Consider the following 13554-nt stretch of genomic DNA (forward strand, 5'->3'; position numbering starts at 1 on the left):
CCAAAGATAAACAACGTTCTACCGGAGCTGGAAAACCAGTGTCCACATAGGAAACACAATGCACAGAGGCTCTTGTCCACAAAACTGGAAGAGAGAAGCCCCTGATTGGTTGTCACACAAACTGGACAGAGAGAAGCCCCTGATTGGTTGTCACAGACAGGCAGAGAGAAGCCCCTGATTGGTTGTCACAGACAGGCAGAGAGAAGCCCCTGATTGGTTGTCACAGACAGCACAGAGGAAGCCCCTGATCGGTTGTCACAGACAGGCAGAGAGAAGCCCCTGATTGGTTGTCACAGAACAGGCAGAGAGAAGCCCCTGATTGGTTGTCACAGACAGGCAGAGAGAAGCCCTGATTGGTTGTCACAGACAGGCAGAGAGAAGCCCCTGATTGGTTTGCACAGACAGGCAGAGCGAAGCCCCTGATTGGTTGTCACAGACAGGCAGAGAGCAGCCCCTGATTGTAAAAACCCTACAAAAAATGCCATTCATTTTCCTGATAGGCTTTATCCAACTAAGCATGGTGGGGTTAGTGCTACAAAAAGATCCCATTACTTTCTCTCTATTTCTTTATATGCAGTGGTGGTTAGCCGTCTAGCTAGCCCAGCCATGTAATCTGGTTTTAGCATAACAACATTAGAGGAAAGCCTATATATTGTCAGAGACTCCAGTCACCCAAGTCATAGACCTCTCTGCTACCACACGGGAAGGGGTAACGGAGAACCTAGTCTAGGACCAAAAAGCTCCTGAACAGATTCTAGCCCAAAGCCATCAGACTGATGAACAATTAATCAAATGGCACCAGACTTGACATTGATCCCCCCTTGTTTTGGTACACTGCTGCTACTCGCTGTTTATTATCTAATCATAGTCACTTTACCCCTACCTACATGTACAATTACCTCAACTAACCTGAACCCCCTGACTCGTTACCCAGTACCGACCTGTAATATAGCTCCACATTGACTCTGTACCGGTACCCCCTGTATATAGCCTCCCATTGACTCTGTACCGGTACCTCCCTGTATATGACTCTGTACCGGACCGCCCCCTGTAATAGGCCTCCACATTGACTCTGTACTGGTACCCCCTGTATATAGCCTCCAAATTGACTCTGTACCGTAACACCCTGTATAGAGCCTCCACATTGACTCTGTACCGGTACCCCCTGTATATAGCCTCACATTGACTCTGTACCGTACCACCCCTGTATATTGCCCTGTACCGGTACCCTGTATATAGCCTCCCACATTGACTCCTTGTACCGTAACACCCTGTATATAGCCTCCACATTGACTCCTGTACCGTAACACCCTGTATATAGCCTCCACACTGACTCTGTACCGGTACACCTCTGTAATATAGCCATCCACATTGACTTCTGTACCAGTACCCCCTGTATATAGCCTCCACATTGACTCTGTACCGTAACACCCTGTATATAGCCTCCACATTGACCCTGTACCGGTACCCCCTGTATATAGCCTCCACATTGACTCTTGATACCGGTACCCCCTGTATATAAACCTCCACATTGACTCTGTACCGGTAACCCCCTGTATATAAACCTCCACAATTGACTCTGTACCGGTACCCCCTGTATATAGCCTCCACATTGACTCTGTACGTACCCCCTGTATATAGCCTCCACATTGACCTGTACCGTAACACCTCTGTATATAGCCTCTCACATTGACTCTGTACCGTAACAAACCGTGTCTACACTTGTTGTATTCAGCATTTCACGTAAGGTCTACACTTGTTGTATTCGGCGCATGTTGACAAATACAGTTTGATCATTAGGCCAATGTCAGCAAGTGGACTAGCTAGTTAGTTAGTCCACTTGCTGACCACTGGCTGTAGTGGAGCGCTCTACCTGCCTTGACCTTCTACCTGCCCTGACCTCTACCACTGGCTGTAGTGGAGCGCTCTACCTGCCTGACCTCTACCTGCCTGACCTCTACCACTGGCTGTAGTGGAGCGCTCTACCTGCCTGACCTCTACCGCCTGACCCTCTACCACTGGCTGTAGTGGAGCTCTGTAGCCTGCCTGACCTCTACCACTGGCTTGTAGTGGAGCTCTTGTAGCTCCTGCGTGACCTCTACCACTGGCTGTAGTGGAGCTCTGTAGCCTGCCTGACATCTACCACTGGCTGTAGTGGAGCTCTGTAGCCTGCTGACCTCTACCACTGGCTGTAGTGGAGCTCTGTAGCCTGCCTGACCTCTACCACTGGCTGTAGTGGAGCTCTGTAGCCTGCCTGACCCTACCACTGGTGTAGTGGAGCTCTTAGCCTGCCTGACCTCTACCACTGGCTGTAGTGGAGCTCTGGTAGCCTGCCTGACCTCTACCACTGGCTGTAGTGGAGGCTCTGTAGCCTGCCTGAACGCTCTACCACTGGCTGTAGTTGGACTCTGTAGCCTGCCTGACCTCTACCTGCCTGACCTCTACCACTGGCTGTAGTGGAGCTCTGTAGCCTGCACCTGAACCTTTACCTGCCTGACCTCTACCACTGGCTGTAGTGGAGCTCTGTAGCCTGCCTGCCTAACCTCTACCACTGGCTGTATTGTGGTTGCCTGGACAAACATATTTTTACGATTTCACTAATATCATCTAAATTAATAAATCATAGCACGCTTTTTTTATTATTATATATTTATTTAACCTTTATTTCAAGTTAGGGCTCATTCAGTAGTTTGTACCTGATAAAGTAGAATCCGGTTGAAAAATAATGTTAAAAGTACTATTTATATTCCTAAAACATAGATTGAAAATTATACATTTTTGATTAATGGCCATGTCTCAAAACACCGGTTTTACCTGTCCAAATACATAATCAATATGCTGAAGACCACTTTTGAAGGCCAATACATAAAAGTTACTCCCCACACACACACACGTCACACACACACACAGGTTTATATTACTAGTATTTTGCTAAATTAGTACCTTCTAAAGTACACATGCGCCAGTATTTACCAAGCGGTCACTCAACACTGGAATGTATTAACTTGTTCTACCGTAATCAATAGCACGACGTGCAAATGAATCCCTCATATCGATATTGAAATCAATGTTACCGGGACAATAACTGCAGCGACCGTTTGTGCTCTGCTAAACAGACAAACCTGTTTAAAAAATGAACTCAGGTATAATTACATGCATCTGTGAATAGATGACTACCTGTCGCAGCCATTTATCAACACCTCTCTGAGGAAGTGATTTCGGTAGATACGGAAAAGAGAAAAACTGACCTGATCTTTTCAACCAATCACCAGCTGAGGGTATGACAGTAATTTAATAGGATGGTTATAAGAGAGACTTACTACTCAGCGCACAGCAAACCACCACCAAGCCTGCAAAACACCCTGCTAACAATATTAACAAATTATCAAATTCTAACCTCAGAACATTAAATTATTTGACTAACCGTGTCAATTGCTAACGTACTACTTACAACAGGGCTAAAATAAACACACAGGATTGACGGGAACTCAATCTCACTCCACACCGGCCCAACAGATGAGGTAATCTCACTCCACACCGGCCCAACAGATGATGGTAATCTCACTCCTCACCGGCCCCACAGATGAGGTTAATCTCACTCGCTCACCGGCCCAGCCCTCACAGATGAGGGTAATCTCACTCCTCACCGGCCCGACAGATGAGGTAATTCTCACTCCTCACCCGGCCCAACAGATGAGGTAATCTCACTCCTCACCGGCCCAACAGATGAGGTAATCTCACTCCTCACCGGCCCCAACAGATGAGGTAATCTCACTCCTCACCGGCCCAACAGATGAGGTATCTCACTCCTCACCGGCCCAACAGATTGAGGTAATCTCACTCCTCACCGGCCAAGATGGTAATCTCACTCCTCACCGGCCCAACAGATGAGGTAATCTCACTCCCCTCAGCCGGCCCAACAGATGAGGTAATCTCACTCCTCACGGCCCAACAGATGGTAATCTTTCACTGCTCACCGGCCCACAGATGAAGGTAATCTCACTCCACACCGGCCCAACAGATGAGGTAATCTCACTCCTCACCGGCCCAACAGATGAGGTAATCTCACTCCTCACCGGCCCAACAGATGAGGTAATCTCACTCCTCACCGGCCCAACAGATGAGGTAATCTCACTTCCTCACCGGCCCAACAGATGAGGTTAATCTCACTCCCACCACGGGCCCAACAGATGAAGTAATCTCACTCCACACCGGCCCAACAGATGAGGTAATCTCACTCCACACCGGCCCAACAGTGAGGGTAATCTCACTCCACACCGGCGCCCAACAGATGAGTAATCTCACTCCTCACCGGCCCAACAGATGAGGTAATCTCACTCACACCGGCCCAACAGATGAGGTAATCTCACTCCATCACCCCCGAACAGATGAGGTAATCTCACTCCACACCGGCCCAACAGATGAGGTAATCTCACTCCACACGGCCCAACAGATGAGGTAATCTCACTACCTCACCGGCCCAACAGATGAGGATATCTCACTCCACACCGCCCAACAGATAGGTAATCTCACTCCACACCGGCCCAACAGATGAGGTAATCTCACTCCTCACCGGCCAAACAGATGAGGTAATCTCACTCCACACCGGCCCAACAGATGACGCAATCTCACTCCTCCCGGCCCAACAGATGAGGGTAATCTCACTCCTCACCGGCCCAACAGATGAGGTAATCTCACTCTCCACCGGCCCAACAGATGAGGTAATCTCACTCCCACCGGCCCACAGATGAGGTAATCTCACTCCACACCGGCCAACAGATGAGGTATTTCACTCCTCACGGCCCAACAGATGAGGTAATCTCACTCCACACCGGCCCGACAGATGAGGTAATCTCACTCACACCGGCCCGACAGATGAGGTAATCTCACTCCACACGGCCAGAACAGATGAGGTAATCTCACTCCCACCGGCCCAACAGATGAGGTAATCTCACTCCACACCGGCCCAACAGATGAGTGTAATCTCACTCCACATCCGCCCACAGATGAGGTAATCTCACTCCACACCGGCCCGACAGATGAGGTAATCTCACTCCTCACCGGCCCAACAGATGAGGTAATCTCACTCCACACCGGCCCGACAGATGAGGTATTTCACTCCACACCGGCCAACAGATGAGGTAATCTCACTCCAACCGGCCCGACAGATGAGGTAATCTCCTCCATCACCGGCCCAACAGATGAGGTAATCTCACTCCACACCGCCCGACAGATAGTAATCTCACTCCACCACCGGCCGACAATGAGTAATCTCACTCCTCACCGGCCAACACGATGAGGTAATCTCACCTCCACACCGAGCCCAACACATGAGGTAATCTCACTCCACACCGGCCCAACAGATAGGTAATCTCACTCCACACCGGCCCGACAGATGAGGTAATCTCACTCCACACCGACCCAACAGATGAGGTAATCTCACTCCACACTGCTCACAACACACTGCCCTTTCCCACACATACAGTCAGACGTTTTGACACACCTACTCAAGAGTTTCTTTGTTATTAATATTTTCTACATTGTAGAATAATGGTGAAGACATCAACACTATGAAATAACACATATGGAATCATGTAGTAACCAAAACATTGTTCAACAAATCAAAATATATTTGAGATTCTTCAAAGTAGCCACTGCTGTCTTGATGACAGCTTTGTACACTCTCGGCATTCTCTCAACCAGCTTCATGAGGTAGTCACCTGGAAAGCATTTAAATTAACAAGTGTGCCTTGTTAAAACTTCTTCGGGATTGGTGGGTCCCCTGCGGGACGGTTGAGCTAAAATAGGCTAATGCGATTAGCATGAGGTTGTAAGTAACAAGAACATAGACATGTGATATTGGCAGAAAGCTTAAATTCTTGTTAATCTAACTGCACTGTCCACAATTTACAGTAGCTATTACAGTGAAATAATACCATGCTATTGTTTTAGGAGAGTGCACAGTTTGGAACATGAAAAGTTATTAATAAACAAATTTGGCACATTTGGGCAGTCTTGATAGAGCACTTTGAACAGAAATGCAATGGTTCATTGGATCAGTTTAAAACGGTGCGCATACACTGCTGGCATCTAGTGGCCAAAATATAAATTGCACCTGGGTTGGAATAATGCATTATGGCCTTTCGCTTGCATTTCAAAGATGGTACAAAAAAATACAAAAGACAGTTGGTTTTTTCTTTGTATTATCTTTTACCAGATTTAATGTGTTATATTCTCCTACATTCCTTTCACATTTCCACAAACTTCAAAGTGTTTCCTTTCAAATGGTACCAAGAATATGCATATCCTTGCTTCAGGGACTGAGCTACTGGCAGTTAGATTTGGGTATGTCATTTTAGGCGAAAATTGGGGGGAAAAGGGGACGATCCTTAAGTTAATTTGAGGAATTTCTTTCCTTCTGGATGCGTTTCAGCCAATCAGTTGTGTTGTGACATAGTGGAGGTGGTATACAGAAGATAGCCCTATTTGGAAAAAGACAAAGTCCACAATATGGCAAAAACAGCTCAAATAACCAAAGAGAAAACAGTTGATCATTACTTTAAGACATAATGCAGAAATGTAAGAATTTTGATGAAACTGGCTCTCATGAGGACCGCCACAGGAAAGGAAGACCCAGAGTTACCTCTGCTGCAGAGGATAAGGTCCTTGGAGTTAACTGCACCTCAGATTGCAGCCCAAATAAATGCTTCATCGAGTTCAAGTAACAGACACATCTCAACATCAACTGTTCAGAGGAGACTGTGTGAATCAGGCCTTCATGGTTGAATTGCTACAAAGAAACCACTACTAATGGACACCCATAAGAAGAGACTTGCCTGGGCCAAGAAACACAAGCAAAGGACATTAGACCGGTGGAAATCTGTCCTTTGGTCTGATGAGTCCAAATTTGATATTTGTGTGTCCAACCGCCGTGTCTTTGTGAGATGCAGAGTAGGTGAACGGATGATCTCCGCATGTGTGGTTCCCACCGTGAAGCATGGAGGAGGAGGTGTGATGATGTGGGGGTGCTCTGCTGGTGACACTGTCAGTGATTTATTTAGAATTCAAGGCCCACTTAACCAACATGGCTACCACAGCATTCTGCAGCGATACACCATCCCATCTGGTTTGCGCTTAGTGGGACTATCATTTATTTTTCAACAGGACAATGACCTAACACACCTCCAGGCTGTTTAAGGGCTAATTGACCAAGGAGAGTGATGGAGTGCTGCATCAGATGACCTGGCATCCACAATCACCCGACCTCAACCCAATTGAGATAGTGTGGGATGAGTTGGACTGCAGAGTGAAGGAAAAGCAGCCAACATGTGCTCAGCATATGTGGGAACTCCTTCAAGACTTTCTTCTCCAAGATGGCGTAGCAGTCAGGCGTCTTTTGTCTTCGTCTTGTCCCGTGTATATATATATATATATATTTTTTTTTTTCTTCGCATATTTTTTATATTTTTCTTAACCCCAACTTCAACATACTCTCCTGCATTCCGCCTCACCCAATGTGGTATGGATCTGCTATTTTCATTATTTTCGAACCGGAACCCCCAACAGAAGCTAGCCAGCTAACTAGCTACTAGCTAGCGGTCAGCGGTCAACAGCTAACCTTTAGCCCGGACAACTCTTGCCAGTCTGCACAGTGTGATTCAACCCAGAGCTTATCGGACTCCTTTTTCTCCGGATTCCTACCGCAAGCTCTGAACCTTTTCACCTGGATCATCGCAGCTAGCTAGCTGCTATCTGAATGGCTACTCCTGGCTAACGTCTCTGTCCCGAAGCAAGCACCAATTAGCCTGGAGCTAGCCTATGCTAGGCCCATCTCCCAGCTAGCTGAAGAGGTCCATCAGCCACTCCTTGGGCTACAAAACCTATTTTGCCTGGACCCCTTTTATTGTCGATGCGGAGCCCCGCCAATCCATCACAACTGGACTACCGACGTAATCCGCCCGAGGGGTTCTTTCAACAGGCTCCTCCGTACCGACGTCCTCTGAATGCCCATCTGCTAGCCACAGCCCGCTAGCTGTCTAGAGCATACCGACTGTTAGCTGAAGTGGTCTATCAGTCAATTTCTTGGGCTACTATACCTATCTTGCCAATTGTCCTGGACCCTTTTACTACACAGACCCCTGCTGATCCATCACGACTGGTCTGCCGACGTAACCGCACGAGGGGGCTACAACAGACTTCTTCCTTCGCGACGTCCCTCTAAGGCCCTTCTGCTAGCCTGCTATCCCCGGCCCGCTAGCGGTCTGAATCGCTGTGTCTCCAGCCCATCCAGCTACTCATTGGACCCTATGATCACTCGGCTACGCATGCCTCTCCCTAATGTCAATATGCCTTGTCCATTGCTGTTTTGGTTAGTGAATATTGCCTTATTTCACTGTAGAGCTCCACAGCCCTGCTCAATATGCCTCAGCTAACCGTCTTGTCTCCCACACATGCCGTGACATCACCTGGTTTAATTGATGTCTCTAGAGACAATACCTCTGTCATCGTCACTCATTGCCTAGGTTTAACTCCACTCTATTCACATCCTACCATTCCTTTGTTTGTACATTAAGCATTGAATCTATTCTACCACGCCCAGAAACCTACTCCTTTTACTCCCTGTTCCAAACGTACTGGACGACCAGTTCTTTTTTTATTATAGCCTTTAGCCGTACCCTTATCCTACTCCTCCTCTGGTGATGTGGAGGTTAATCCAGGACCTGCAGTGCCTAGCTCCACTCCCATTCCCCAGGCGCTCTCATTTGTTGACTTCTGTAACCGTAAAAGCCTTAGTTTCATGCATGTTAACATTAGAAGCCTCCGCCCTAAGTTTGTTTTATTCACTGCTTTAGCACACTCTGCCAACCTGGGTGTCCTAGCCATTTCTGAATCCTGGTTTAGGAAGGCCACCAAAAACCCTGAAATTTCCATCCCTAACTATAACATTTTCAGACAAGATAGAACTGCCAAAGTGGGCGGAGTTGCAATCTATTGCAGAGATAGCCTGCAGAGTTCTGTCATACTATCCAGGTCTGTGCCCAAACAATTCGAGCTTCTACTTTTAAAAAACAAAAAACACCTTTCCAGAAACAAGTCTCTCACCGTTGCCGCTTGCTATCCTGGAAGGATATTGATTCCGTCAGTAGAGGATGCCTGGTTATTCTTTAAAAAGTGCTTTCCTCACAATCTTAAATAAGCATGCCTTGTTCAAAAAAATATAGAACCAGGAACAGATATAGCCCGTGGTTCACTCCGGACCTGACTGCCCTTGACCAACACAAAAACATCCTGTGGGGTTCTGCATTAGCATCGAATAGCCCCCGCGATATGCAACTTTTCAGGGAAGTTTGGAACCAATATACACAGGCAGTTAGGAAAGAAAAGGCTAGCTTTTTCAAAAAGAAATGTGCATCCTGCAGCACAAACTCCAAAAAGTTCTGGGATACTGTAAAGTCCATGGAGAACAAGAGCACCTCCTCCCAGCTGCCCACTGCACTGAGGCTCCACAATAATTGAGAATATCAATTTTTCTACAGCTGGCCATGCTTTCCACCTGGCCACCCCTACCCTGGTCAACAGCCCTGTACACCCCACAGCAACTTGCCCAAGACTCCTCCAGTTCTCCTTCACCCAAATCAAGATAGCTGATGTTCTGAAAGAGCTGCAAAATCTGGACCCCTACAAATCAGCTGGGCTAGACAATCTGGACCCTCTCTTTCTAAAATTATCAGCCGAAGTTGTTGCAACCCCTATTACTAGCCTGTTCAACCACTCTTTCGTATCGTCGTTTCCCCCCGTCTTCAAAGGGGGAGACACTCTAGACCCAAACTGCTACAGACCTATATCTATCCTACCCTGCCTTTCTAAGGTCTTCGAAAGCCAAGTTAACAAACAGATCACCGACCATTTCGAATCCCAACAGCCTTGGTTTCTCAAATGACTGCCTCCTGGTTCACCAACTACTTCTCAGATAGAGTTCAGTGTGTCAAATCGGAGGGCCTGTTGTCCGGACCTCTGGCAGTCTATGGGGGTGCAACAGGGTTCAATTCTCGGGCCGACTCTCTTCTCTGTATACATCTATGATGTCGCTCTTGCTGCTGGTGATTCTCTGATCCACCTCTACGCAGACGACGCCAGAAAACACATCACCGGGGGCAAACTACCTGCCCTCCAGGACACCTACACCACCCGATGTCACAGGCAGGCCATAAAGATCATCAAGGACAACAATCACCCGAGTCACTGCCTGTTCACCCCGCTATCATCCAGAAGGCGAGGTCAGTACAGGTGCATCAAAGCAGGGAGCGAGAGACTGAAAAACAGCTTCCATCTCAAGGCCATCAGACTGTTAAACAGCCATCACTAACATTGAGTGGCTGCTGCCAACATACTGACTCAACTCCAGCCACTTTAATAATGGAACAATTGATGTAAAGAATGTATCACTAGCCACTGTAAACAATGCCACTTAATATAATGTTTACATACCCTACATTACTCATCTCATATGTATATACTGTACTCTATACCATCTACTGCATCTTGCCTATGCGTTCTGTACCATCACTCATTCATATATTTTTATGTACATATTCTTCATCCCTTTACACTTGTGTGTATAAGGTAGTTGTTGTGAAATTGTTAGGTTAGATTACTTGTTAGATATTACTGCATGATCGGAACTAGAAGCACAAGCATTTCCCTACACTCGCATTAACATCTGCTAACCATGTGTATGGACCAATAACATCTGCTAACCATGTGTATGTGACCAGCATTAACATCTGCTAACCATGTGTATGTGACCATTAACATCTGCTAACCATGTTGTGTGACCATTAACATCTGCTAACCATGTGTATGTGACAAATAAAATTTGTCTGATCTGTATACTTCTGGCCCTTCTTTGGACAACAAACCTTCAATGCCATACAACTCTCCTTCCGTGGCCTCAACTGCTCTTAATGCAAGTAAAACTAAATGCATGCTCTTCAACGATCGCTGCCCACACCTGCCCGCATCACTACTCTGGACGGTTCTGACTTAGAATATGTGGACAACTACAAATACCTAGGTGTCTGGCTAGACTGTAAACTCTCCTTCCAGACTCACATTAAGCATTCCAATCCAAATTAAATCTAGAATCGGCTTCCTATTTCGCAACAAAGCATCCTTCACTCATGCTGCCAAACACACCCTCGTAAAACTGACTATCATACCGATCCTTGACTTCGGCGTGTCATTTACAAAATAGCCTCCAATACTCTACTCAACAAATTGGATGCAGTCTATCAGTGCATCCGTCTTGTCACCAAAGTCCCATATACTACCCACCACTGCAACCTGTATGCTCTCGTTGGCTGGTCCTCGCTTCATACGTCGCCAAACCCACTGGCTCCAGGTCATCTACAAGTCTCTGCTAGGTAAAGCCGCCTTATCTCAGCTCACTGGTCACCATAGCAGCACCCACCCGTAGCACGCGCTCCAGCAGGTATATTTCACTGGTCTCACCCCAAAGCAACTCCCTTTGGCCGCCTTTCCTTCCAGTTCTCTGCTGCAATGACTGGAATGAATTGCAGAAATCACTGAAGCTGGAGTCTTATATCTCCCTCACTAACTTCTAACTTTAAGCATCAGCTGTCAGAGCAGCTCACAGATCACTGCACCTGTACATAGCCCATCTGTAAATAGCCTATCCAACTACCTCATCCCTATACTGTTTTTTCCCCCTCCTTTGCACCCCAGTATCTCTACTTGCACATTCATCTTCTGCACATCTATCACTCCAGTGTTTAAATTGCTAAATTGTAATTTATTTCGCCACTATGGCCTATTTATTGCCTTAACTCCCTTATCTTCCCTCATTGCACACACTGTATATATATTTTTATATTGTATTATTGACTGTATGTTTGTTTTACTCCATGTGTAACTCTATGTTGTTGTTTGTGTCGCACTGCTTAGCTTTATCTTGGCCAGGTCCGCAGTTGTAATGAGAAATTGTTCTCAACTAGCCCACCTGGTTAAATAAAAGGTGAAATAAAATAAAATAAAAGACTGTTGGAAAAGCATTCCTCATGAAGCTGGTTGAGAGAATGCCGAGAGTGTGCAAAGCTGTCATCAACGGCAAAGGGTGCCTACTTTGGTACTGTATGTGTATTAAAGTAATAAATAGCTAAGTATTTGGTCCCATATTCATAGCATGGAATGACTACATGTCAAATATGAAAACTAGAACGCCACATAGAAATAATAAACTAGAACACACATAGAAATAATAAACTAGAACCCCCCTAGTCACGCCCTGATCTACCACATAGAGAAACAATGGCTCTCTATGGTCAGGGGTGACACTAGATCAAGCTTGTGACTACAGACTTGTTGGATGCATTTGCTGTTTGTTTTGGTTGTGTTTCAGATTCATTCAGGATGATCCGTACCATGGTAGCGTCCACATGAATGTGGAAGTGTTTACAACATTTTGTGTTCTTATTTACAAATAAGGGACTCCAAAATAGACACAGGACATTATTTACCATGAATTTCTATTGGGCACAAAATAATCTGAAACAACCAAAACAAACAGAAAATGCTTCCAACAAATTTGTAGAGTCACAGCTTGATGTAGTCATTGTGGTGCTATGAATACGGGACCAAATACTTCACTTCTTTAATACACGTGTGAATTTGTTTGGATCCCTAAAATGGGGCACTATGTACAAAAAGTGCTGTAATTTCTAAACGTTTCACACGATAATGATGAAAATACCCTCAAATGAAAGGTGCCAGTCTTGCACCAGTATTCAGTTATGTACAGTGCCCCTGTAATTATTGAGACAGTGCAGCATGGTGTTTTCTTCTGTTGGCTCTACACTCCAAAAGTTTGGAAGTTAAATCAAAATGTTGGAGTATGAGCCAAAAGAAGAAAACACGCTACACCGTACATAACTAAATACTGGACATCTCTAGACCTCGGGCTCTATCCACATCTACTGGCAGATTCACAATGTCAGTAATACGCATGGTAACAAGCTAGGTCATTTATCTACTGGCAGATTCACATGTCCAGTAATACGCATGGTACAAGCTAGGTCATTTATCTACTGGCAGATTCACATGTCCAGTATACGCATGGTAACAAGCTAGGTCATTTATCTACTGGCAGATTCACATGTCCAGTAATACGCATGGTAACAAGCTAGGTCATTTATCTACTGGCAGATTCACATGTCAGTAATACGCATGGTAACAGCTAGGTCATTTATCTACTGGCAGATTCACATGTCCAGTAATACGCATGGTAACAAGCTAGGTCATTTATCTACTGGCAGATTCACATGTCCAGTAATACGCATGGTAACAAGCTAGGTCATTTATTACTGGCAGTTCACATGTCCAGTAATACGCATGGTAACAAGCTAGGTCATTTATCTACTGGCAGATTCACATGTCCAGTAATACGCATGGTAACAGCTAGGTCATTTATCTACTGGCAGATTCACATGTCCAGTAATACGATGGTAAAAGCTAGTTTTATCTACTGGCAGATTCAGC

At 45.9% G+C, this 13554-nt stretch overlaps 1 long non-coding RNA gene across 1 annotated transcript in view; it reads right to left on the reverse strand.

Moving 5' to 3' along the window:
• The window catches only part of LOC112071840 (uncharacterized), a 32493-nt gene that overhangs the window by 917 nt on the left and 18022 nt on the right, over positions 1-13554 (reverse strand). The window lies entirely within an intron of this gene.

The sequence above is a fragment of the Salvelinus sp. IW2-2015 genome, unplaced genomic scaffold (assembly GCF_002910315.2).
Source record: "Salvelinus sp. IW2-2015 unplaced genomic scaffold, ASM291031v2 Un_scaffold1738, whole genome shotgun sequence".
NCBI classification, from domain to species: Eukaryota; Metazoa; Chordata; class Actinopteri; order Salmoniformes; family Salmonidae; genus Salvelinus; species Salvelinus sp. IW2-2015.